Genomic DNA, 4,366 nt, shown 5'->3' on the forward strand with positions numbered 1-4,366 from the left:
ATGGTTGGGCCGGCTTCACGTGGGAGAGGTGGATCCAGTAGGGCTTTTCAGCCACCTTAATAGCTGTGGGTGTACTCAGAATCACCCGGAACAGTCTATTCTACCGTGGTTCAAGGTTGCCTCATCGGTGGTTGAGAATCTACACCTACTGTCTAGGCTCCGGTGGCTCCGGTAGTCGGGAGCTGTGTTCCGCATTCGATTGGGATGATCTCTGGAGGGCCTGCACCTCGCTTCTGATGTGTTGCAGGGCCTGTAAGGACTTGAGGAAACTATGATTAGAAATCTCTAGTTCCCCTCTGGTCAATCGAGGTATAAGGGGCACAGGTTGCCCAAATAAGATTTCATAAGGAGTCTATTTATTGAGATAGGGGGTACATCTGGTTCTAAAAAGGGTGAAAGGGAGGGGCTCAACCCAGTTTTTGCCGGTCTCCCCTCTCAGCTTAATTATAGTTTCCTTCAGAGTCCTGTTCATTCTGTCTACCTGTCCTGAACTTTGGGGCCTATAAATGTAATGCAGTTTCCAATTGATACCTAACTTAGTGGCTAATTCCTGAGATATCCTGGATATGAATGCAGGTCTATTGTCTGATCCTAGGGCTAGGGGAATGCCATATCTAGGTATGATTTCCCTTAATAAGACTTTACAGACTGTGGAAGCAGCCACTCCTCGTGTGGGGAATGCTTCCACCTATCCTGAGAAGGTGTCTACTAATACTAATAGATACTTATAACCTGACTTCCTAGGGGTCATCTCTGTGAAATCTATTTCTTACAGTTCTCCTGGAGCTTTCCCCCGATACCTCACAAAGGGGGGTAGCTTCTTATTCTGCACATTTACTCTGGCACAGATGCTGCACCTCGAGACAATGGAGTGGACAATATCCCTGATGTTGGGCCCTACATAATATTTCCTGATAAGATGTTCTAGCTTGTTTTGTCCTAGATGGGTACTAGTATGAATACTTCCTACTATTTCTCTTACTATTCCCTGGAGTAAATAGAGCCAGGAGTCAGGAAGCTCTATCTATCCCCGCTGATTTTTCTTGCCTTTCAACTGTATCCCTTCCTGCTCTTCTTCTGGGGAATATCTAGGATCCGGACGTAGCGTTGGCTTAGGCAGCAATGGCAGAAGGCTTTCTTGTGGCCCAGTGGCTGCCTCTCTTGCAGCTGAGTCTGCTAGGTTGTTACCCTTTACAATAGGCGAGTCCCCTCTCTGGTGTCCTTTGCAGTGAACGATGGCAACTTTGGTAGGTAGCCAAATGGCGTTTAGGAGGGCAAGAATTTCATTGCGATTTTTAATGTCTTTCCCCCCTGTTGTCAGTAAGCCTCTCTCCTTGTATATGGCTCCGTGGACATGGGCAGTGGCGAATGCATACCGGCTGTAAGTGTAGATGTTGGCAACTTTTCCCTCTGCTATCTGAAAGGCTCGGGTTAGTCCTATTAGCTCTGCCCTTTGTGCACATGTTCCTGCGGGCAGTGCTTTCTGCTACAGGACCTTATTTTCTATGGTCACTGCTGCCCCTGCATGTCGCTGTCTATCCTTAATAAAACTGCTCCCGTCAGTAAAGAGGGTCAGGTCTGCCTTCCCGTATGCTTGATCCCTTAAGTCCGGGAGGGAGCCAGTCACTGTGTGAAGGATTTGTTTGCAACTGTGGACCCAAGTTAAGTCGCTGGGTTCAGGGCAGCAGTTTTGAGGAACTGAACAGATGGAGGATTCAGCAGGTGAGCCTGATACTGCGTTAGCCACGCATTAGATAGCCACCTGTCAGGAGGTGCTGGCAGTACTTGCTCTACGTAGTGTTCCTCAATGACTTTGATGTCCTGCCCTAAAGTTAATTTACTAGCCTCCTTGACTAGTATGGAGGTGGCAGTAAGTGCCCTTAGACATGTTGGCTATCCCGAAGCTATAGGTTCAAATTTCTTGGACAGATAGGCGAAGGGCCTCTTCCACGGCCCAAGTTCCTGGCTCAGTACTCACAAGGCTAATCCACCCCTTTCTGCTATAAATAGCTGAAAGGGTTTGGCCAGATCTGGCAGGGCCAAAGCTGGGGCAGCAGCCAGGGCCTCTTTCAGCGCTTGGAATGCTTGCTTCTTCTTATCTGGCCATGTGAACTGCTCTTCCTTACCCCTGGTTAGTTCATGCACGGGTTTAGCTAGTTCTGCAAAGCCTAATATCCACAGTCGGCAGCATCCTACTGCACCTAGGACTTCTCGTACCTGTCTCTTGTTAGTAGGCTCCGGGATCTGCAAGACCGTCTGAATTCGCTGGCTGGACAATGTCCTTTGCCCTCCCTGTAAGTTATACCCCAAGTAACTTACAGTTTGCGTCACAATCTGGGCCTTCTTGGCGGAGACTCGATACCCTATTCGCCCGAGATCTTAGAGCAGGTTGGAGGTGGCTTCTTTACACTCTCCTTCGTCCTTGGTAGCTATGAGGATGTCATCCACATACTGGAGCAGTACGATCGACGGATGGGAGGAGCGGAAAGCCTGCAGATCTTTGCTGAGGGCTTCATTAAAAATGGTGGGGGAATTCTTAAACCCTTGTGGTACTCTGGTCTAAGTGAACTGCCCCACCAGTTTATTATCTGGGTCATTCCTTTCAAAGGAAAGATCTCTTGGCTCTGAAGTGCCAGGGGAATACAAAAGAAGGCATCTTTTAAATCTAGGACAGAATAATAGGTATGGGTTGGGGGCAATGAGCTCAGTAAGGTATACAGGTTGGGCACCTGGGATGAATAGACTCTACCTGCGCATTCACCTCCCGCAAGTCCTGGACCGGACGATAGTCTTGGCTCCCTGGTTTCTGGATGGGAAGCAGCGGGGTGTTCTAGGCTGATTGGCACTTTCGAAGGATGCCTGCCTCCAGCAGGCATTGCAAGTGCCGGGCGATTCCCTGTCTAGCTCGGGCTGGGACTGGGTACTGCCTGATCTTAACCGGTCTAGCAGTGCTAAGCAGTTGTACCAGGACAGGCAGTTGGTGAGCAGCCAAACCTGGGGGGTTGGTTTCCGCCCAAACCTCAGGTACCGGGGCACACAGGGCGTCTGGAACCCTTTCCTCGGCATCCTTACCTTCTAGGACGGTGGCAAGTAAGTGTTCTTCAGACAGTGGGACAGTTACTTCTATGCTGACCTCTGCCTCTTTGTTCCCTATAGGGCTTTCCTCCCGTCGGAAGGTTATGGTGGCCTGAACTTTCTGCAATAAGTCCCTTCTAAGCAGTGGGTAAGGGCAGTCTGGAATGACTAGGAAAGAGTGGGTGATGGTGCCTCGACCTAAGTCAGTAATTCTTGCGGTGGCCCATGGGTAGGCTTCTGCTTTGCCATTGCCCTTATTATCTTAGTAGTTGCCTTCTGTATCTGGCCCTGTGGTTTCTTTAGGACTGAGTAGTGGCTCCCATGTTGACTAGGAAGTCTATTGGCTTTCCTTCGACTGTTAAGGTGACTATGGGCTCCTGGGAGCTGACGGGAATGGAGCCCTGGCCCCGTCAGTCTAAGGTTCAGAGTAATACCTCAGGGGCTTGTTTTCGCCTCTGACTGTCGGCCCTCAACTTGAGGCACTCTCTCTTCTAGTGTCCTTTCTCCTTGTAATAGGCGCATTGATCCTTGTCTATTCACTGTCCTTGGTCCTTCCTCTGTCCCCTTTTCCTTTTGGGGGGAGGTTTCTGAGCAGCAATCAGATCTTGGCTACCTGTTTTGCTCTGCCAACCTCAGGATCATCCTTGTTAATATATATACTTTCTGGGCTATTTCTAATAGATTACTCCTATTTTCTCCTTTAAATTCCTCTATCTTCTGAAGCTTTTTCCTAATATCTGAAGCAGCCTGAGTCACAAAGCCTATATTTAGTAGTCTCCTGTTCTCTTCTGCCTCAGGATCTAGAGGGGTATATACTCTATAAGCCTCTATGAGTCTCTCTAGAAAGGCTGCTGGGGATTCCTCTCTTCCCTGGATGACTTCACTAACCTTGCTAAAGTTGGTTGGCTTTCTAGCTGCTGCCTTGAGCCCCCTCAACAGAGCCCGGCGATACTGGAGGAGCGCGTCCCTTCCCCCAGCGCTATTAGGGTCCTAGGTAGGAGGTTGAGACAGGAGAGTATCTTCTATTTCCCTTCTTCCCTCCCGAGTTTCCCTTTCTTCTCCTAATACCACTTTAGCAGCTTCTCTCATTATTCTGTCCCTTTCTTCAGAAGTGAAGAGGGTTTGTAAAACCTGCTGACAATCTTCCCATGTGGGCTGATGGGTCCTAAAAATGGTCTCAAGGAGAGATATTAGTCCCTGAGGTTTCTCGGAAAATGGGGGATTCTGATGTTTCCAATTGTATAAATCACTAGTGGAAAAAAGGTACATAGATGAGGCGAGGAGGTGCCCG

Source organism: Saccopteryx bilineata, chromosome 4 (genome assembly GCF_036850765.1).
Source record: "Saccopteryx bilineata isolate mSacBil1 chromosome 4, mSacBil1_pri_phased_curated, whole genome shotgun sequence".
Classification (NCBI taxonomy): domain Eukaryota; kingdom Metazoa; phylum Chordata; class Mammalia; order Chiroptera; family Emballonuridae; genus Saccopteryx; species Saccopteryx bilineata.